The sequence below is a fragment of the Gopherus evgoodei genome, chromosome 15 (genome assembly GCF_007399415.2).
Source record: "Gopherus evgoodei ecotype Sinaloan lineage chromosome 15, rGopEvg1_v1.p, whole genome shotgun sequence".
Lineage (NCBI taxonomy): Eukaryota > Metazoa > Chordata > Testudines > Testudinidae > Gopherus > Gopherus evgoodei.
This window is the reverse complement of record NC_044336.1, coordinates 13,293,673-13,317,334: the sequence shown is the minus strand read 5'-3', so window position 1 is coordinate 13,317,334 and position 23,662 is coordinate 13,293,673. Positions and strand designations below refer to the sequence as shown.

Sequence of the window (23,662 nt, the reverse complement as noted above, 5' to 3'; positions counted from 1 at the left end):
GACAGTACACGTGGATCTTAAATAGGAATCAACCTGTGTACATAAAGTGTTAACGACCTCACAGAGCTTTTAGATTAAAGTTCAAAGCAGCAGAACATGGAAAATAATTAAACTTTATAATTAAACTTTAGTCTAACTTTTTAGAGAAGACTTTGTGGAACGAAGCATGAATTGGTGTGGAACATATTCAAGGGACACTGTCAACTTAACCACAGTGTGATCTAACACATTTACAAGACACCACCTTCTTAAAGCAAGAGAGGTGTAAGTTTTTTAAGCCAAATTTACTCGCTGCTATTTATGCTGGTTTACATTTTGCATTTCCTTCAGCATGGTCCCACTGAAATGCAAAGTTAGTTTCACTTTCAGGCTCTCAACCTTGCAACATTTGGTTTCCAATCAACTACAGCGGAATGTTAAAGTGTTTTTAATCCATTGTAATATTGTACTGGCCATAAGGCTGTAAAATAATCTTTTAAGAATATATAAATTTGGGGGCAAGTTTAAATTGACGTAGTAAGGAAAATTTCTCTGTTTGATTTATGACCTACACTGTCATAACTTGGGACCTTGGAAAGGTTAGGGAAGATTACCAGTAGCACCTCTCAGCCACCGTTAACACCCCTCTTCAAAGCACTGAATTAATTGATGTTTGAATGCCAGCTAGCAAAACTAGGAACTGAACGTGGAGTTGCTGTCACAGATTTCTAAAGGAAGAGTTGTACTCTCTACCTACCATAGAGCAAGCTGTCTGGCTGAGCTGCCTTGCAAGAAGTGTTGAATTTCTTTGCCACTGTGAAAATAAGCAGCCTCCAAATCTACTCTTATTCTTTTTAGGAGCTCCATGCAAAAAATGTTTGTTTTGACAGTAAGTTTGTAATTCCTCCTAGAGGTAGTTTCAGTTCAGAGTTAACTTCTACAGATAGCTTGTTATTCACAGAAATAACTGCACTCCTGTTATGATTCAGCTATACATAAAAACAAACACTGGCCATGCAGAATACGATCGTTCATCAGTGCTTGAATCAAAGTTAAATCGTCTGCCATAGCAATGTTCCAGAATCATATTTAAATTATATGGTCACCACATGCACAGAGGTCAGTGGTACATTTTCTTGACAAGTCACAACTAGGACAACATTTTCATAAATGAATTAGCTTAGCCCATTGGAGACTTTGCTAGTATCTTATCAACCTGTTTAATAAGACCACCTGCGATCACTGCAATCGAAGAAAGATGCTCCACGCAGTGAAGTTCTCTTCTAGCTCCCTGAGACACAAAATATATCTAAGGGTACATCTACAGTACGAAACTAATTTGAAATTGTTCTATTTGAATTTTTTGAAGTGATTTTATACATTCGGTGTTGTGTGTCCCCACTAAAGCGCGTGAATTCGGCGGAGTGCACCCACAGTACCGCGGCTAGCACAGTACGTTTGAACAGTGGTACCCTGAAAATCAAAACCAACATTTTGCTTAAAGCTGAAACCTGTATTTTAAAAAACACAACTAAGTTACTTTAAGCAGATGAAGCTTTTGAGGAGGCAACTTTAAAGGTGACATTATCAATCTGAAGCCATTATTTTTCCTCTAATATTGTTTATTGTTGTAAATGATAGCGCCCTTCTCTTCTGTCTCAAAGTATTTTAGTAATTTCAGAAAGCTATAGCAACAAAAAAAACAAACAAAAAAAGAAAACCTCAGTCCCCCTCCTCTTCCACCACACACACTGACCACATGGACATTTTTGCAAAGTCCAACACATGAAGTGTAGAATGAACCAAGGCAAACAACAAGTCTGATTCTGGGAGGGGGGAAAAATAAATAAATAAATACAACGGGAAATTGAACATCTGTAGCCCATGCCCACAATGAACCAGTGCGCACACATGGAGGAAAAAATATTTTGGTAGGGAAAAAACAAAACCCTGGCACCTATTTTCAGAGAGCAATTATGAAATGATGAATAATTATGGAAAATACTGAATTGAAAAGCATACCATCAGATATTACTGACACTCTCATGATTCACAAAAAACCTAGAACTTACCACAAAGTAGTGGAATTGGAGAAGTTTAGCTTTCCCTGAGAATATAAGTCATTCTATTAGAGGAAATCAATCCATATCCATCAGTGTGATGCACAAAAGCATTTTTTGGGAAAGGAACACAGATGCTTCAACTGCTTGTAGAGTTCTGCAAATCTGCAGATATTCACTTTACATCCGCAGATATCCACACACCATGTTTCCGGATCACGGATCGGACACAGATACACATTTTGTATCCGCACAGGGCTTTAAATGCATGAAGAAAGTATTTACGTTTCAAAACGGAATCCATAAAGGAAGATTGATAAATAGTTGCATAGTTTGAAAGACCTACGATGCAAAGCAAGGTAACACCTTGATCTGACAAAAGCTATAGATGGTCTGCTCCTGCCACATTATAGCTTCTTAAATATACTGTATGCTGTTTACACACAATTGATGTTTCAGTGGTGTGTCCTTCACCTCCCCCACCCCCTCCTGTTAATATGTATTGATGCCAAGATGAGTTAATGTACTAATGTTTCACCTCTAAAGGCCAGAGATTAAATCATGGCTTTTAGGTCATAAATGAAAATACGTGCAACTGTTTCACCCTAGTCCCTAGCGGACATTTGTTCATATTGCAAAACCACTGCACAACTTAACATGACAGGCAGTCTCTTCTCCAGAGAGGCCCAGGATGGGAACAGAAGCAGTGCTGAGAGTCAGGGATGAGTGAGATACAGCAGCAGTGTGGGGGAAGCTTGCCCAGAACAGCATCTGCCCCAACAAGGAAACATATGAAAAATTCCCCACCTTTACCTTGTCCCAGAACAACAAAGTTTACCTGAATTCTACTACACTTGAAAGCAGAGTTCACTCAGACGACTGGAAATATATTAGAAAAATAACCAAAAGGACATTTGTTCATTGAATTGCCCGATTGCACACACCGCCTCCTCCTTGACGGCCAAGTGATCCAAAGCCCTACGTTCACCTTGATGGCATTTGTCCATTTGGATGCAACGTGGTAACTTTGGAACACTGGATCCGATCAATTTCAGGGAATGTTCTTGACATCAATGGACAGAATCCTACAAATGCAGCTCTCCGCAAAGCTCATAGAAAACCTCCAGCACAAACAGAATGTCTAACAAAGGTCTTGGGACCTTTCATTCCTGTGGCAGTTACATAAACCCATTAAGCCAACACTTTGCTTTTGGCATAGAGGAGAGATTGATCTGCAGTGCACAGAAGTGAGGCTGCACAAATAACTGCTTAGAGTTATTACAAAATGCCCTAATTGTGGAGACTCCTGTTTGAGAGCTCTCAAGTCTCTAGAGAGAAAGAGCTCTCTTCTCTATTGCTTTTGTGACCCTTCTCTGGTCAACTGAATCCATGAGCCACACTTAGCTGGAAACATACACCACTCAAAAAGTAAAATAGTGATAATTTTCAGTGGATTTTCTTGAGATGGTAGCAGGAAGAAAGAGTCAGCCATGTAACCACCACCTCTAGTGGCCAGCCCATTCAGTACTTTCACCGAGAGTTTCTCCAGGTAGCGACCAGCGCTACTCATCAATGACAGATTAAGAGGAGATCAAGGCAAACAAATGAGGGGGAAAAAAAGGTTAAAAAGTCAAAATTTATGCTGATTGCATCTCTCTAAGTGATGATCCATATACACCAACCGTACTCCTCTAGACGCGGTGAGCGATCTGTGGCGTATGCCACATTGACTGTTGCTAGGGATGTCAGATACTTTCCAGATTTAGGCAGGTAGGGCTATCACAACCTTTTTGACTGCATCGGCACTCTTGACAGTCTCTCCCAGGATGTAAACACTGACAGAAAGTCCAGCCTCATTCCAGCTGCTTTGCACTGAATAAGCACGCTATGGGAGTTCAAAGATAAGAGTATTTTCTCTGTAAAACCGCCTTGCTTTCATGGTCATGCATGCCTTAATCACAAAGACTGCAATAATCTGAAGAGAAAGAAGCTGCGTGGGGCAAAAACAAAGGAGAAACCAAAGCATCACAGTGGAAGAGATTAAATTAAGTCTAAATGCACACTGCGTTTTTTCCATAGGCATGCCAATTAAATAACAGAATATGTTGAATTAACAGGACATTGAACTAATGCCACGTTCACTATGCGAATGTAAGACATAATTCAACTGTGAAAAATTTCTTTAACTATTGTGAAAGAAAGCCAGTAAATTGAGAATTGAGACTAATATATAGGGCTGACTCTTTGGCTTTAACTTATGCCATGGAGAAGGGAAAACACAGCCACAGCTTGATTATGGAAAGGCCAGAACTTTTCCCAAACCTTAAAGCATCAATGCTGAAAAATTTATTAGAGATGGTTTCTCCCACTTTCTGCATTTTTTTCCTTTTCTCATCTAATTAAGGAGCTTTAGATATACAAACAAGGATCAGAGTTTCTGAAGTGGTAGCACGTTCTTGTTATTTATTCCATATTAGTTATTAGAGTCCTCCATTTAAGAGCACAGTCACACAAAATCTATCAGATCATCGAATCAATCCCTCTTGATGATAAAGATACATTACCCTGACAGAAGTGGTGTTGAATACTGAACCGGAAACAACTTGTTCTTAGACAAAAGGAAAAGTGAAGGAAATAGAAGGCTGCACAAGTCCCTGTGACATCAACTCTCTCAATGATTTGAGCTTTATACTTTAAGAGACCAATTCTACTCGGCCTTACAAGTGCAGAGAGGATGCGAAATGCTATCAAATCAGAATTCTCCATTCATTTATATCCACTGTAGCATTTTACGCCCGTTTTCCACTGGTATTCATGTTTATACAAGGTGGAAGGCAGCAGAGAATCAGGAATTAAGACAACCCATTATTCACAAGCCGAAATAAAAATAAAAATAAAAATGCAGCCCTTTTTATCATTTTGTTACAGCAGAATAACCTATCCTTAACACTTTACCATGATAGCCATTACAGGGCAGATTTACTTTGTAAACTAAAGGATGTCTTGTGCTGATACAGGACAAATTTCTAACCCTATATAAAACTAAACAGAGGAACTTTCTAGTTTGGGAGACCAAAGGGCAGGTGATAACTAATTCAGCAACATGTGCCAGAAATGTTCTGGGCGAATAGTTGGTTATTGTAAAACTGTACGACCAATGCAATAAGCCACTACAGAAAAAAATCTATGTAGCTTTCATGGAAACGACGATAGATGGCAACAGGTTCACAGCATTGGTGGATATGCAAAGAGACATCAAACATCTTTTAGCTAGAATTAGCAGATTAGTTTGGTATCTTAATGAAACAAATGTATTAAGAAGGTGGTTTAGGACGCAGATGTTTAAGGTCTGGGGTAAATATTTGTGCATTGGGTTTGATTATTCTCTCCCATTCTGATGCTGCACGGTACCTCACCAGTTACCCTGGCATTTGGGTAATTCTTTATGGCTAACTCCCTTTCTTTCATCATCATTTTGCCCTCTCCTTTTTAATTACACCAGAACTAGGAAACAACTAGAGGATAGGGAAGAAGAGTCACACAGACACATACCTTCTGCGCTCATCATACCCAAAGATGAGCAGACAAATGAAGAGCACATATGCCAACAACTATTATTTTCTCAGAATTCCCACTTCACCTACTACAATCCTCTATCAATATTCCAGCTAATCTGCAGCTCCTCACACCTTCCCAATACTCAGTGGTTATTGTATGAGAGAGAGCAGATTGCTTTTTTAGGTATTATCAAATGTTGGGACTTGAATGTTAGTCAAGTGCTAGTCAAGTAGAGTTCTAATAGATTTTCTGAGCAGTATGGCCAGGGATTATTTTTTCCCTTTGAAGAATGTTCACCAAACCAGGCTACAAACTACGGTTTGGAATAGGAAAATTTAATCTCTGTTTACCTGAAAATTTCCCCTCTTTGAGCAATAAAGGTCCACAGATTCATTACGATGGGTACTTCAGCCAGCTTGCAGCTCAGGGCCAGAACCAGACCTGTGAGCCACAGGCAGCAGGGGAATGCCCTTTCCTCCGGAGTTTCTCCAAGTTGAGATAATTTCCACAGCCAGGACCATTCAGAACTACAGAATGTGTGTTAAATATACACTGGAGAAAAAAAGCATAATGATTTCTCTTATTACAAAGCATGTGAAATCCCCCCAACAAACCAAACCCAACTCTTTGGATGTCAATTTCCCTCTTTATTCTGGATGAACCATTTCTCTCCGGGGTGGGCTGCATCTGTGGACATTGTTACTCAAAGTAAGGACATCTTCTGGTAAGCACACCTCTTTTCCCACTGTAATTCATGCTAAGGTCCACAGATTTGTTATAACAGGATTTTCACAGCAGTGCAACTTCAGGGGTGGGAAGCAGAATCATTCCTCATATACTGTATTTGGCAATGTTTACATGCAATGTACGTCCTCCATCTTCCCCTGGGCATTAGGATGTGGAGAAGACTTCGAACAAAAATGGCACTGGCTAAACACTGGATGACCCAAATTTCAAATCTGGTGAATGTACAGATGATGGCTACATGGCTGACCTCACTAAAGGAGATAAGACTACTGTCCTGAGTACAATACTGGATCTCAGAGAAAGCTCTCAACTTCAAAAACAGAAGGGGAAGAAGAGATGAGAGGACAATCTCCCTAAAAGGCAAACACAGTCTGGGTCACTGCTGGGAATTACATATAAAAATGACGAAGCAAAACGTTAAGATGGATATTTAAAATAAAATGTTGACTTTTCCTTTAGTAAAGCACTGGCTGAGCTGCCTGACACTGAGGGTGGAGGTGGAAGGAAGAGACAAGGACATCAAGAGGGTGGGGCATTCCTCTGCTGCCCATGACTGACCGGTTTGATTCTGCCCTCACATGGCAAGCAAGCTGAAGACCCCATTGTAACAAATCTGTGGACCTTAGCAAGGTGAAGAAAAATAACAGCGTCCATTCCGGTCAGAGAACTCATCATAGTTATGTTAGTTATACTTGTGCTTCACCACACTTGCACTCAGGGCTAAGTTCTACAATCAGTTCATTTAACTAGTGACTAAGATAGATTCTTAATGCCTCTTGGATTCTATAAAACACCTTAAAGGTATTAAACATCCTTCCAGAAGGTAACGGCTTATTACACATTTCTGAATACATTTCTAATACAAAATGTTTGAGACAGCCTTCCAAAATTGTCATAAAAGTTTTCTAGACCACACAAAAGTATCCTTGCCTATTCTTTAGCATTTTTCCCATTACCAAATCATCATGCGAGTTTACTTGCTAGTCTTAAAAAGTTAATCACAACAAACAAACAGACCTTTGCAAAGGTGACCTGAGTTCCAGAATCAGTAGGGATAACCCCTAAAACCTGAATGTAGACTGTGATTGTATAGTGGCAACATGCTGCACCTATATAGCACGTGATCTGATGTGCTATGAAAGTCATGAAGGAGGGTGTCATAACCTATTCCCAGATTTGGACCTTAGCGTCCAAAATATGGGGGTTAGCATGAAAACCTCCAAGCTTAGTTACCAGCTTGGACCTGGTAAAGCTGCCACCCCCAAAAAATTAGAGTGTTTTGGGGCACTCTGGTCCCCCCAAAAACCTTCCCTGGGGACCCCAAGTCCCAAATTCCTTGAGTCTCACAACAAAGGGGAATAAACCATTTCCCTTCCCTTCTCCCTTCCAGGTGTTCCCTCCCTGGGTTCCTGGAGAGAGACACAGAAGCAAGCTCTGTGAATCTGAACAGAGGGATTCCACCCTCTCTATTTCCAGTCCTGGAAAACACAAGCACTTCCCTCTTCACTCAGAGGGTATGCAAAGTCAGGCTAGTAAATCTAACACACACAGATTTTTTCCCCCCTGACTTCTTCCTCCCACCAATTCCCTGGTGAGCTACAGACTCAATTCCCTGGAGTTCTCCACTAAAGAAAAACTCCAACAGGTCTTAAAAAGAAAGCTTTATGTAAAAAGAAAGAAAAATACATAAAAATGGTCTCTCTGTATTAAGGTGACAAATATAGAGTCAATTGCTTAAAAGAATATTGAATAAACAGCCTTATTTAAAAAGAATACAATTCAAAGCACTCCAGCAACTACACACATGTAAATACAAAAAAAACAAACCTATCTTTGTACTTACAACTTGGAAACAGAAGATTAGAAAAGCAGGAGGCAGAAATCCTCTCCTAGCCGAAAGAGAGTACAGGCAGAACACTAGAACAAAGAACTAAGGCCATGGCTACACTTACAGTTCTGCAGCGCTGGTAGTTACAGCTGTGTTCGTACAGCTGTGTAGGGCCAGCACTGCAGTGTGGCCGCACTGACAGCTACCAGCGCTGCAGTGTGGCCACATTTGCAGCGCTGTTGGGAGTGGTGCATTGTGGGCAGCTATCCCAGCATTCAAGTGGCTGCAACATGCTTTTCAAAAGAGGGGGGTGGGGTGGAACGTGACAGGGAGCGTGGAGGAGACAGACAGAATGGATTTTTGGGGTTGACACTGTTCTCAGCTCCCTGACTTGCAAGTTCTAAGGACTGGAAGACACACAGTGCCTACCTTCAATCATTTTAAAAGTTCTGACCCCCTTCCCCCACCCCTCTCTCATTCACTAAATGCAAATTATGTTCTCCTAAATAGCCGTCAGACCAGATAAGCATCTGCTTAACATGGACTTCCTCCTCCCCCTCTGCCGTGTGAGCGTGCTGTTTCTCTCTTCAAGCAAACAGCTGTGAACATTCCAAAGTAATTCCCCTGCCTGCCTCTACTCGCTCAGCAAACAGGAGCTGTGTTTGTTTTTTAAATAAGCAGTTTGGCTGAACTCCGAGCTCTCCCTTTCTTCCGGTTTGTTGTGGACAGGAATTCTGGGATACCTCCTTATACCCCAGAGGTCAATAAAAGCGCTGGTGGGGTCCACACTTGCTGACCAGCGCTGGATCACCAGCGCTGGAATCGCTACACCCGAGGCTCGACCGGGTGTACAGCCAGCGCTGCAATCAGGGAGCTGCAGCGCTGGCCGTGCTTTGCAAGTGTGGCCACATCCTAAGTTGCAGCGCTGTAACCCCCTCACCAGCGCTGCAACTCTCTAGTGTAGCCATGGCCTCAGACACAAACTTCCCTCCACCCAGATTTGAAAAAGTCTTGTTTCCTGATTGGTCCTCTGGTCAGGTGTTTCAGGTTACTCCTTTCCAGGTGTAAGAGACATTAACCCTTATCTATCTGTTTATGACAGAGGGATAATATGTCCAGAACAGAAGTCTCTGGTTGTCTCTGCACTGAGAATTTTCAAAAAGTTTCCTAAGATTAATACAGCTCAGGTGCAGCTTTAGAGGCGTTTTTATTACCATGCTGTCGAACCGAATTAGAGCAGGTCTAATGAACAGAGTACTTAACCCAACAGCAGCCCACCTTCTTTAGGGCTCCCAATATCGCTAATACCACCTGACAGTTGTAGTGTGAGCAATACTGGGAAATTTTTGCCAAGTTTCCCAAATGGAGAAATGGTCACAGAGGTCCTGTGATATTAGTGTTTGGAAAATGCTTTGAAGATTAAAAGTGCTAAGTAAGCACTAAGTATCATTATCAGCAGAGAAACAGAACCCTATTTCTTAAAACAAAAATGATTCGTACACATAATCCTCTTTCATTCTCAAGAAAATTGTAATAGTGTCTTTTGAAAAGTAGGTTAAAAAAAAAGTCATGATGGAACTAATTCCAGCCCCTCTAGCACTAATGTATTTTACTCTACATAGGAGATTCATCTTCCACTGAATGCGATGGAAATATCGCCCAGTTATTTTTAATAAAAATGATAAACTAAGCGAGTAGAAAATCCCCTGCTTCAATCTAAAGAACAGAGTTGAGGCCTTCTCTTTTACCTGGCAATTAATTAGCCCTCTTCCCTCCTGGTCTTTGCTTCTCCCTAGCTAGCCTCCTTACCAGTGAGAGCCCCATCCTTCATAAAAGGAGCATCAACATCACAAGAAGCGATAAGAACTTATCACCTAAGCAGTGTTTGATGTGTGTTGAATGAGGACCTGCAAGTGGTGCAATTTTTATGCTATAAAATATCTGCTGCTTAATGAAGCAATGCCAGAGCCATTTGGTTTCTGTTCATCTCAGAAGAGAGACATGAACGGAGGCTGTGAAATGATAGCATCACAAATGCAAACTGAAAAGAGTTTTCTGTTTAAAATTTACTACTGGGGGAAAAAGCCCACACACTTAACAGAAGGGTTAGTGTGATACTGATATACTCTCTTCCCCTCTCCAGCTTTCTCACAGTTCCTGATCTTCATACCCCTGGTTGCCTTCATACTGTGTTTGGCCATTTCATACTGGGCCATGGCACCCACAACTGCAACAAATAAAACAATGGCCACGATTTTTAGAACTGGAGGCCTAAAATTGAGACTAAATCCATATTTAGGACCCTAAATAAATGGCACAATTTTCAAAAGGAGCTGCTGGGTGCTGAGCCCGTGTGATCCCAAAGGGTGGGTGGCTGCTCAAAACCTTTAAAAACTGGGCCACTTGTTTAGGAGCCTAACCTTAGGCACCCAATTTTGAAAGTCTTGGCCAAATGCTGAAAAATACACAAGACAAATGAGCTTTCCAGCTTTGTGTTTATCTGTCCCCCAATACACCTATACATAATTAATCTGGGATACACAAGTGCTGGAAACAAGACACATAAAGGGCAAAAACCTCACAAAAGTCTGCAGTTCCTATAAAGAAAGGTATACAGAGGCCAAAGCAGTATTTGATTTCATTTCTAATTATTCATTTGTTATTAAATGCCAATGCCTGGCCTTGTATAAGACACAGAAGGAGATGAGGTCACTGCCTCAAGTGGCTTACTAGCCAATAAATGTCCCCATTCCAACAGGTTATTACTTCTTTCGCTAGAGGATGCCAATAATGCTGAACATACAAATGTTCTTAACGTATTTAAAGTTAATATAGTATGTACGTACACTTACCTATGTGCCCTCACAGTGAAAACAAATTAGACATAAAATGGATGATTTCTTTGGAAAAAATATGTAGTTTTAACAGATTTTTAAAATCTGACCCTCTCAGCCTTGTGCTCTTAACCTTCCTATTTGTAAGAACAGCTATCCTGTGAAAGAGGAAAAAATACTGAATTCAGTGCTTACCCGGCATATCTCCTTTAGAGTAGCTGAACTGCACATAACAAAAGCCAAATCTCTACATTCTTCCCCACCACAAATTGGTTTGTCGGTGTCCAAAATGGATTTGTAGGAGTTATAGAAGTGTCTATTCCAGTATTTTTACAGAAAAGATTTTCATCCAGTGGTTAAACTTTCAATGAGGGTTTCACTTTGTCAGATTCTTTGTGGAGCCTGAACAATGTCTTAAAGCAATGAGCCAGTAACTCTGCAGTCTGGAGACAAGGCTCAGTGCCGCTTTTATTGCTGTACAGACATAGATAACACACTGTAACTTTGTTATTATTACAGCTTTATAGCCTATTTGTTTCAATACACAGCTAGGTTCTGAAGGGAGATCCGAAACAAGCTAAGATGGAGAAAGCAAACCCAGAAACCAGTTCAGGAATGAAGGTAACCACAGACACACCAAGGACAATAGATTCCTGTACTACAATACGGAATTGGCACAGTCACATCCTGGTTGTGCCTCATGGCTATCATAGGGACTTTCAGAGTCACCATGTGAAAATGTCAGCACTGCAGTACTTGAACAAATTTTCACTCAGTTCTTGAATTCCAACTGGAACCCTACTTTCTGGCCAGGGTAATTACATGCAGCATAGTAGAAATCTCCCTTCACAGTTTAATGTTAAATCAGGTATTATTTGTCACTTCTTTCCCTGAATTGTTGGAGTATTGCTGTTAAACAACTAACATGCCTTACCCATGAGGTAGCTGCTGTGATCCTTGCACATATAGTTTATAAAGCACTTATGGTTTAAATGCATTAATCCTTTCATGAGAAACCTGCCAATCGGGAGGGGGGGGCGGGGAGTGTGTGTGTAGACGATATCACATTTTTCTGAAACTGTTGTATATGCCATCATCATGTGCCAGCAATGCCCCTCTGCTACGTACATAGGCCAAACCAGACAGTCTCTATGCAAAAGAATAAATGGATACAAATCAGACATCAAGAACTGTAACATTCAAAAACTAGTAGGAGAGCACTTCAATCTCCCTGGACACTCAATAACAGACTTAAAAGTGACCATTCTTCAACAAAAAAACCACTTCAAAAACAAACTTTAACGAGAAACTGAAGAACTGGAATTCATTTGCAAACTGGACACCAACAAATTAGGCCACTAAAAAGTGGCTGGATCACTACAAAAAGTAATTTTCCCTCTGTTGATACTCAACCCTTCCTGTCAACTGTTGGGAATGGAGCACATCCACCTGGATTGAATTGGCCTCGCTAGCACTGGACCCCTCACTTGGTAAGGCAACTCCCATCTTTTCATGTGTTGTATATTTATATCTGCATACTGTATTTTTCACTCTGTGCATCTGATGAAGTGGGTTACAGCCCATGAAAGCTTATGCCCAAATAAATTTGTTGGTCTCTAAGATGCCACAAAGACTCCTCGTTCTTTCTGCTGATACAGACTAACACGGCTATCCATCTGAAACCTGTACCTACTATAGTTATCCGTAACCTCCAAGAACACCATACCTGAAAGAAGGTAGCAAAAACAAACCTTATTTTTTCAGTTTATTTGGTGCATTTGACAGTACTTCTTTTATAGCCAATTTTGCTGTATCCTCTAAATAATCAGCTTCTCTCTTTCTGAAAATACCATTATAACTAGGGCCCCATCAAATTCACGGCCGTGAAAAATGCATCACGGACTGAAATCTGGTCTTTTGCGTACTTTTACACTACACTATACAGATTTCACGGGGTGGAGGGGGAGAACAGCGTTCCTCAAACTTGGGGTCCTAACCCAAAAGAGGGTCATGGGGAAGAAGATTATTGTAGGAGGGTCGTGGTATTGCCACCCTTACTTCTGCGCTGTCTTCAGAGCAGCATCCTGCCAGCAGCAGCGGAGAAGTAAAGGTGGCAATACCATATGATGTCACCCTTACTTTTGCACTCTTGCCTTCAGAGTTGGGTCAGGACCCCTACAGTTACAACACCATGACATTTCTTATTTAAATATCTGAAATCATGAAATTTACAATTTTTAACGTCCTATGACTGTGACATTGACCAAAATGGACCATGAATTTGGTAGGGCCCTAGTTATAACCAGCAACAGGAGAGAAGAAAAACCCTTATACATCTCAAAAAAGATGGAATTTTAAAAGGACAACAGTATTTAAAGGGAGCGAAATATGGGGAAATGATTTTTTCTGGAGTTAGTCAATTTCACAAAAGTCAAGTTGGTAGAGTCCCTTTTAAACTGTCAAAGTATCCTGACTTGTCAAAGAATGAAGTCCCTGATAAATATGAACTAACATCCAGGCAATGGCAAGTAGGATTTTTATGTATTTATTTAAATTTACATTTATTTGCTATTTAAACTCTGTCAACTTGAATTTTTTTTTTTTAAGGAGCCTCCTAACAATTATTGTGGTTTCAGAATCACATAACACTATTTTAAAAAGTATTTTTCTTCCCTCTTTATGACTATATTAAAAACAGACCTCCACAAATGGGAGAAAAACCGTACTGGGGAAACAGCAAAACTGAATTACACATTCAAATTCTGTCAAATGCACAAAACAGACCTGAAAAAGCTAGTCTCTCTCATCTTCCAGTTCTAGTAACTGTAAGTGTGCCGTGTCATAGTAGGCACAAAGATTTCAGAGAAGAATGTTGTTTTCTAAGATGATGATGTTCCATTTTAAGAAAAAAGCAGCACATAGTGGGGAGGGAACAGGCAGAGTGGAAACAATGAAGCAGGTTCTTCCTAGCCAGCATTTAAGGAAGGTATTGTCAACCTTCAGAGCCTTTGAAATCCCTCAAGTAATTAAACAGTCAGGTGGGATGAGGCTTTTAGCTTTGCAAATGTCAGTTATTAACATTGCTCCTAGCGCCAACACAGACACCAAACATTAAAATTATGTGTCTTTTCTTTGACGAGAAGGGGGATCTGAGGGAGGGATATGGAAAGGTGGTGGAAGGGGAGGAAAACAAGTGAAATCCTGTCCTCAAAAGCATCTGTCAGAAAAATTCTGCTGTTTGAACTCAATGCAAATTCTCCAGGAGAGATGACAGATTTAAATTTTCATCACTGCTTTAAACTGCTTGTCTGTGGCTGCCTGCTCTCTGACTTGCATAATGTAAATGAAGGAGGATTTCTTATGAGGGTTGCAGCAAAAGCCTCACTCACACACAAAAGTACTTTAACAGCTGGACTGGATTTTCATTCTCTTGTCTCGGACATTTAACAAACGTTGAAGTTACTTTTTATTTTTAGTAGTTATGGGAACTTAACAAATGGATGTTATTTTTCAGTTAACTGATGTCGTGGTGAATGCAGCAGATTTGCTGCAGAATCAACAGTAGAAAAGAGATGCTACATTTCAATGCATTTCCCTGATGAAAGATTTCATAAATATTAAAAATAAAAATGGATGCAGTTTGGCATAATTATGTATGGATTTCTTGGTTTGCCTATAATTCCACCACTTCCATGCACTTCATACTATATTATTTTCCTATCCTTAATGTCTCAAAATAACCTGTCATGGAACAGTGCTAGCTGTTATTTAAGTGGTTTTGATATTGCAGGCTACACAAGATTTCATTTTTATTATAAAATACTTGTGATTATCCCCGAGGCCTGGTCTACACTGAAAAGTTGTATCAGCATAGCTCCATCAGTCAAAAAAACTACACCCCTGACCACCCAGTCCTGATCACAGCAGCTACTGAAGAGGGCATCTGTCAACATAGCTAACTTCATTTAGGGATGTGATATTCCTACACCACAGAAAAAACCCTTCTGTCAGCAAAATTCCATCTACACAATGGAGTTACGCCCGCCCAGTTATGCGGACATAGCTATGCCGTAGTGTTGACACGGCCATAATCTCTGTAGTGTAGACATACCTTTTATCTATATAGCCAGAGTCAAACGAATCAAAGTCCTCAACCTGCAGGGCAAAATGAACAATCAAGTCAAGTGCAAATAACTTTGTAATAGATATTCAGAAGGCTGGAACAGGTTATCCACTAAAGTGAATCAATTTTTCCCAGAACTGCAAAAAATTCCAGTAAGCCTTCTCCTCTTCTCTAACCACTGTGAATGGCAGGTGGTTCCTACAAAATCCCCAGAGAGACCAACTGAAATGTCAGAAGCAAGAGAGGGTTAGATACAGCTTCCTCTGCTCAATAAAAACCAGCAATAATGGTTTGGGGGTATTACATTTGCGTACCACATCAAAACTACAATTCAGCACAGCGATCAGCATTTATTCATGGTGCCTGACAAGAAATTATACTTATGTGACCCAGAACCATCCATCTTTACCTGTTAAAAGCTAAAATACTCTACATCTCTGAATTTCTAAACAGAAAAACATGCCGGCTGCCTTTGAAGATGGAAGGTTTCGCAGGCTCTTAATTTTTCATCCATCAGTCATGGTTATGTATCACACACCAACTTTCCAGCTACGATTAACACCTAAATAACCCATACTGCATGATATGAATTAGACTGGAGAGAAAAACTGCAAAGCACAGAGTGCTGGAAGGAACGGGGTTGGGAGGGGGAAAAAAGAGGGCTGCTGCACGTTTATCCTAAAATAATCGCTGGGCACCTTCTCATCATGTTGCCCCTTGCTAGTGGATGGCAAGTACATTTTCTACAACTAGCCAAATTACTCAGAATTTAGGATGGAGCTCACAAGGGCTGTTCCATACTCTGCAGCCTTAATTCCTACTGAAGCTATGGCACCTCATAACCTCACAGGACCAGACCGTTATCACTGACTCATTTACAGTAAACAGCACAGATTCCAGCCTTCAGGGATGGATCGCTTGATAAGTTGCCCTGTTCTGTTCACTCCCTCTGAAGCATCTAGAAGCACTGACCACTGTCGGAAAACAGGATACTAGGCTAGATGGACAGACTATTAATCTGAACCTGTATGGCCATTCTTATGTATTTGGGTCTCGAAAGATAAGTTTGATATCAACTACAAGAGGGATAAAGAGAAGCAACAGCATAGATCCTCACTAAATAGAAAAGTTTTATTCCTCGCAGTGCAAATAAAGAACCATGGTAGTTTAGAAGTTTAAATCAAAACACATAACTAAGGGACAGAATCCAAACAAAAAAAAGAGAAGTTTTGAAATAAATCAGACTCATTTCTTTAAAAAAAGGTTTCCTGCCTCCTATTCATGACTCAGCATTTGAGGTCAAGAAATTATAGTAATAAATAGTTGGAGGGGAAAGGAGAACTGTGTCGGATGGAAGCAGAGTTGGATCTGCAATGAGACTTCAGGGGTAACTGAAGAAGACAAGAAGTTATCTGACATCAACAAGACTGATCAGTCACTGAATTAACACTGAAGAGGCGTGCTGGTTAGAATCTGTTTCCAGTGGTTCTGAATGGAACAGCAGCAACAATAAAAATCTTAGAGCAAACTGCAGTACTAACTCATCAGCTTCACTAGCACCAGAACACAAACTTCCAACACAGTTCTGTCACTGTACCTTGACCCTGCCGTTCCAGTCCTGGATCCCCATAAATTTTTGCCAAATCAACTTGATCAGCATACTCCCAACCTACACAATAAGGACATGCAGTACCAGTGCCATTACGAGGCAATACTGGAATGGATTTTTTTCCCTGCCAATAACTCATGCTGAGCGTGATAATTGAAAAAACAAACTAGCACTATAGTATTTGTCACTTGAGGAAAACCAAAATCTAGAACAGCACTAACCCATCTCCCCTGGCATGAAGGTAATGCAGTAAGATAGTTGATGCCACTTTTACTACTGTGGAGTAGGCACTGTCTATGATTAGAGCATAGAAATAGAAGTCAGGCGATCTGACTTCCCATGAACTCAACCATTGTGCCTCATTTCCCCCCATCTAGAAAACAGGAATACTAGGCTTTGTGAAGATCAGACAGTGAAAAGAGCTTTGAGATTCTGGGATGAAAGATGATAAGAGAAGGGGAAAGTATTTTTTAAAATGGACCGTGAAGAACTTATTAACATTAAATAAACTTATGCATTTTCACTCACTACCTTTCCTAAACGCATATAAAAGGATCTCTCAAAACTGGGTGACTGGGCAACAAAATGGCAGATGAAATTCAATGTTGACAAATGCAAAGTAATGCACATTGGAAAGCATAATCCCAACTATACACATAAAATGATGGGATCTAAATTAGCTGTTACCACTCAAAAAAGATCTTTCAGTCATTGTGGATAGATCTTTGAAAACATCCACTCAATGTGCAGCGGCAGTCCAAAAAGTGAACAGAATGCTGGGAATAATTAAGAAAGAGATCGATAATAGGACAGAAAATACCAGGTTGCCTCTATATAAATCCATGACAGCCCCACATATTGAATACTTGTAGCACCTTAGAGACTAACAAATTTGTTAGTAAATAAATAACAAGTTAGTTAATAAATTTGTTAGTCTCTGAGGTGCCACAAGTGCTCCTCGTTCTTTTTGCTGATACTGACTAAAATGGCTATCATTCTGAATCTTGAATACTGTGTGCAGATGTGGTCGCCCCATCTCAGAAAAGATATATTGGAACTGGAAAGGGTTCAGAAAAGGGCACAAAAATTATTAGGGTATGGAAGAGCTTCATTATGAGGTGCAATTAAAAAGACAGACTTTTCACCTTTGAAAAGAGACAGCTACAGGGAGATATGATTGAGGTCTATAAAATCATGACAGATATAGAGAAAGTACATAAGGAAGTGTTGTTTGCCACTTCTCATAACACTAGAACTAGGGGTCACCAAATGAAATTAATAGCAGCAAGTTTAAAACAAATAAAAGGAAGTATTTCTTCACACAATGCACAGTCAACCTGTGGAACTCCTTGCCAGAGGATGTTGTGAAGGCCAAGACCATAACAGGGTTCAAAAAAGAACTAGATAAATTCACAGAAGATAGGTCCATCAACAGCTATTAGCCAGGATGGGCAGGCATGGTGTCTCTAGCCTCTGTTTGCCAGAAGCTGGGAATGGGCAACAGGGGATGGATCACTTGATCATTACCTGTTCTGTTCATAGATTATCATAGATTATTAGTGTTGGAAGGGACCTCAGGAGATCATCTAGTCCAAATCCCTGCTCAAAGCAGGGCCAATCCCCAAATGGCCCCCTCAGGGATTGAACTGTTCTTTCCCTCTGGGGCACCTGGTGCTGGCCACTGTTGGAAGACAGGATACTGGGCTAGATGGACCCTCGGTCTGACCCAGTAGGGCCATTCTTATGTTCATATTGGGGGAGAAACTCTTGAAATGAAAGTTAGCCTGGGTTCAAAATGTTTGTGATTACTTTGCTAGGAAAATGGCTGCTGCAACTTTCCGAAACTGATGCCAGTCAGCAATGGCTCCATCTCTTTAGGATGCCAAATTAAATATAATGTACACAGAGCAAGAATTACGCTCAATGTGAAGACAGTAAGCGTGCAATTTAAATCAGCAAGGAGAGCAATTCAAATTTTGCTACATGATTTTAAGAACGGGTTGAGGATAAGCCAGGACACGGAGAAGATGCACGCTTCCAAAACAGGAGATTTTTTGACTATTCAGCAACGAAGATTTTTAAATTGTTTCAGTGTCTGAGATTATGTGCAGAGGACAGGAAGGCAGGCTTGAAGGGAGCCTGAAGAGGTAAAATATAAAAATCTGGTGTGAATGCCAGAGTCTGTGCCACCAGAGAAGAACCTTGCTACTGATATTACTCACAAAACTGATTTAGGAAAATACTTATTTGATTCCTAAATATGGTTAATAAGCAAGCTTAACGTACTTGTTCCAGTGGTGGGGCCAAAGGGTCTTCATCCATTACCATAGGTCCTAAATTCACATTCTGTTGCAAGAGGATAATTTTACTAAACTTGGTATTAATGCAGGCAATCATTTAAATCCAAGCAAACATTGATCTGCAACATTTACTGCCACAAAATGTAAGCACAGGAAAGCCAAAAAGCTAGCTGGGATCAGGAATGGAAAAGATTAGTTTGTTAACACTGTCTATTCTCTAAGAAGTTAGGAATGGTGGTAGGCTTCTAATTCAGGTTGCCTGGTTATGTAGCTTAGAGAACAGCATTGCCACTTTCCACATTTGCATAAGAAGTTGGTGGATATTTATTTTCTGCTATCCTTATATGTTGCTACAAGAGCCTTTCCTAGATTGCTGCCCTCTCTGGTGCTAAATGTGTGCACTTGCTAGTAATATTATTTCACACTGAAAGAGCTCCTATCTAAAGATCTGAAAGTGCTTAATACACATCAATGAATTAAGCCTCAACACCTGTGTGAGGTAGAGGAGTGTCCACATTTCCACATAAGGACACTGAGGCATAAACCAAAGGCAGTCCTACCTGCTAGGGGAATGCACTAGGGGGGTATGATTTCTCAAGCACATTAACACACTGTGCATTAATACGACCATTCGGACCCTACAACTGCCCATTAAAAATTCTCTAGTGCACTTTTATGTAGTGCTGTTTCAAACAACTCCTTAGTGCTCACGGCTACTCCATGGAGACATGCCCCAAGTGACTTGCTCATGGCTATAAGTGGTCAATGGCAGAGCTGGAATAAAGAATCCAGTCTGCTGACTCTAAGCCTTGACACTACCTCTAGTCCCTCTCCACTGCAAAACTGACTAATAGTAAGAAAAGTAGGCGTTCAAAAGAACTGGGAGGAGAGCGGAGAAGAATTTTAATCTCAAATCCATGATTTAATGTTATCAGGCTTTAGGTAATCAAGTCAAATACTTTCAAAGAAAGTGAAATTTGAAATCTCACAGCTAGAGGTACCTTTGCAAGAGTCAGACTCAACACTATTAAAAATTAGATACCCTTGCCTACAGTTGGTTACTAACACCATAAACTATTAAAATGGCAATCAATGTTCTCCTCCCAACAACAATTATGTGATCTTTACATTTTGCATCTCTCTTAGCTTAGACAACAAAAAAAAGAGTTGGTGTGTTAGTTTAACATTTCTGTTCTCACCTATTAGCAATGCAATGTTTGAGTTAGAAGAAATACTGGGAAGATTATTTAAAAAACGGCTTATAGCAAAAAAAACCCTATTTCATGGCTATACTTCTATTGGTCTCAGGTTTTTGTAAGATACTGTTTTTAACCAAAATTAAATTACAGTCCATCTTGTACCCAACGTTCCCATCAATTCTGTCACTGGGGCAGATTTTCAAATGGAAAGTCAATAGGACAGTTTAGGCACTTCTGCATATTACCTGTACAGCCTTACACCATCACTGAAGCTATGACTATAAAAGGAAAAGGAAAGGAGCTACTCATTTAAGTGGTCTCCTTTGAATTCTGTTACTTTCAGGACTCCTGTGTTTTCCATATTGCAATGTGATATAAATAGAACAAGGCTAACATTTTGAAATCTGAGAGCTTAATGTTTGATTCCTAAATCCATATTTACACATTCCAAGAGCCCTGTTTTAGGAGCTTTCAAATGAATTTGAAAGGTTAACTTTAGGCACCGAATTTAAAAATTTTTGCCAAAGATTTTATTTGAAAAGCAATCACTCTCACTTGAGGACCACAAATCCAAAATGAGGATTTGGGATTAAAAAAAAAAAAAAGATATTGTGGGTCTACCTTGTTCATTTTTCATATATTTTAAACAAGATTCAACATGCCTATAGTGACAATACAATCTACATTTGGCTCTACTTATTAGTGTTGTGTGATCCTACCAATTTCAACTGGAATTACAAATGTATTTCTTTCTTCAACAGACTTCTGTTGCATGATTTTTGAGGAAGCAGGTAAAAGATTGTGCTAAGAGACTCATGTCTTCACTTACCACCATAAAATAGCATGCAGCCTCTTTCTGTTTCGATGATAGCACAGGCCTTCTGTTCTGTGAGACACTCATTCATCCCAGGCCCCTTTGTATTATGTTAGAGTGCCCTCTCTCTCTTTTGTCTCCCATGTATTGTCAGTCACTGTGCGTAAAACCCAGCACTAGACTAACTTTGGGGAGTACTCTAAACCAGACCTCAAACACTCACACCTGGAAGCCTCTGAATGATAATGAAAGGTCACAATTCAACATGTGCAAGACTGATAGGAATAATCATTCAGAAAAAAGCGCAACTCCATGAATCCACTTCATGTCTGTACACCACCATGCCACAATGAAACCTTTAACTGTCCAAAGCTATTGTACCTAGCTCTTAACTCCCCTATGTTGAGGTTTTAAAAAAATACATAGTGCACCCACTTCTCCCCAAAGAAGAGAGAATCTATTACTGGGCACTGTTTAATTCACCTTCACAGGCAATGATGGCCTTTACTAGTTTTCTGGACTTTTTAGGATTATTTTAAACTTAAACCAAAATCCATGAGAGACAGCTACATTTTGATCTCCTCTATGCAGGAAAGAGCTGTATCCTCTCCAGGTTAGAGAGGCAAGGAGATGTAATTACTGCCTTTAAAGCCTCTTGAAAGAAGGGTAATATATTTCAACCTCAACAAAATTAGCATACACAAGAGGCCAATGAAACATCCCACAAGAGAGAACAGATTATAGTAATAAGGAATAATATCAATCCCATACTAAAGTGCCTCTTGATACCAGGAATAATTGCAAGATATATTCTGCCATTAAGAGACAGCTGTGCCCTTGGTATCTTACTATCTGCATAACCCCACAAGCTGGCATGGCAATTGGTGGATAAGGCCCCTGCCCCTAGGAAGTCACAATCCCTTTGTTGTTACAGCTGGTGTCCCTGAGCAGAGTATGCTACGCAATTATGCCAAATGTCAGGAGCGCATAGGTGCTGGAACTAGGGGTGCTGCAGCAGGTGCTGGCTTGCAGTGGTTTCCATCCTATACAGGGTTTGCAGTTTGGCTCAATGGCTCTCAGCACCCTGGTTCCAGCGCCCCTGCACGAGTGGGCGCATGTGGGGCAGGGGGCGCACATGACTGAGGAGCTCCATGGAGCCGTCAAGGTTAGGGGCGAAGACCGCGAGGAAATCTCCCTGCTAGCGCCGAGGTCCGGGATTGCCGAGGGGGGCTGGCGGATGGCGGCTGCGGGGTGGCAGAGCAGGAAGGCGCGGGGCGCAGCCTGCCGGGCCCTGGGCTGCACCGTTCCCACGCGGGGGGCGAGCCCGGCGGCCCCTCGCGCATGCAGATGAGATGCAGATGAGCCGCTCACCTTGGTCTCCTTGACGTGCTGCTTGATGCCCTCCGGGTACCACTGGACCCGCACGTAGCCGCGACGCAGGGGGCTGGCCCGGCTCTCCTCGGCCCCGGGGCCCCCGCACTCCGAGCCCCCCGAGCTGCCGGCCCCGGCGCCGCGGCCGCCCTCGTCCTCCTCCGAGTCGGAGTCCTCGCCGTGGATGAGGCGCACCAGGCCGAAGCGCACCGAGCCCCGGTAGCGGCCCGACACCAGGTCGTGAGAGAAGAGCAGGCGCTGCGAGCCGCCGGGGGGCGCCGGCTCTGCGGGCTGGTCCGCCATGGCTCGCGGGCGGCGGCGCGGGGAGAGCGAGCGGGCGGGCGAGCGAGCGGCCGCCGGCAGCGGACAGGCAGGAGGGGAGGAGGCCGGAGCCGAGAACAGTCACTGCCCGGGGGCGGGGTCCGGCAGCTCGGCCCCGCCCACCGCCGGGGAGCCGGATGCTGCGGGGGCGGGGCGGCGAGAGAAGGAGGGCAGGGGAGGGGGGGTGGACGCTGGAGGGGAAAAGAGAGGAAAGAAGAAAAGAGAGGAGGGAGGGGGAGAGGAGGAGAGGAAAGATGAGAGGATGGAGGGAGAGAAGGGAGGGATGGAGAGGAGGGGAGGAAAGAAAAGATGAGAGGATGGAAGAGAGAGACAGGAGGGGTGGAGGGGAGAGGAGGAGAGGAAAGAAGAAAAGAGAGGAGGGAGGGGGAGAGGAAAGATGAGAGGATGGAGGGAGAGGGGACGCAGGAGGGGTGGAGGGGAGAGGAGGAGAAGAAAGATGATGAGAGGATGGAGGAAGAGGGGAGGAGAGGAAAGAAGAGATGAGAGGAGGGAGGATGGAGGGGAGAGGAAAGAAGATGAGAGGATGGAAGGAGAGAAGGGAGGGATGGAGAGGAGGAGAGGAAAGAAGAGATGAGAGGATGGAAGAGAGACAAGGGGTGGAGGGGAGAGGAGGAGAGGAAAGAAGATGAGAGGATGGATGGAGGGTTGTTGGGGTAGAGGAGGAAAGGAAAGAAGATGAAAGGATGGAGGGAGAGGAGAGGCAGGAGGGGTGGAGGGGAGAGGAGGAGAGGAAAGAAGAGATGAGAGGATGGATGGAGGGATGGAGAGGAGAGAATGAGAGGAAAGAAGGGATGAGAGGAGGGAGGGATGGAGGGGAGAGGAGGAGAGGAAAGAAGAGATGAGAGGAGGGAGGGATGGAGGGGAGAGGAGGAGAGGAAAGAAGCTGAGAGGATGGACA

The 23,662-nt window shown here is 41.9% G+C and overlaps 1 protein-coding gene across 2 annotated transcripts in view; it reads right to left on the bottom strand.

Moving 5' to 3' along the window:
• UBE2O (ubiquitin conjugating enzyme E2 O) overlaps positions 1-22,668 on the bottom strand; it is an 89,611-nt gene extending 66,943 nt beyond the window's left edge. Inside the window, exon 1 of one of the 2 annotated variants that reach the window (XM_030534186.1) lies at positions 22,423-22,668. The gene's annotated coding sequence lies outside the window, so the exon portion shown is untranslated. The remainder of the gene's footprint in view (positions 1-22,422) is intronic. The other variant, XM_030534184.1, reaches the window with a different exon arrangement.
• Between the last annotated feature and the right edge of the window lie 994 nt (positions 22,669-23,662).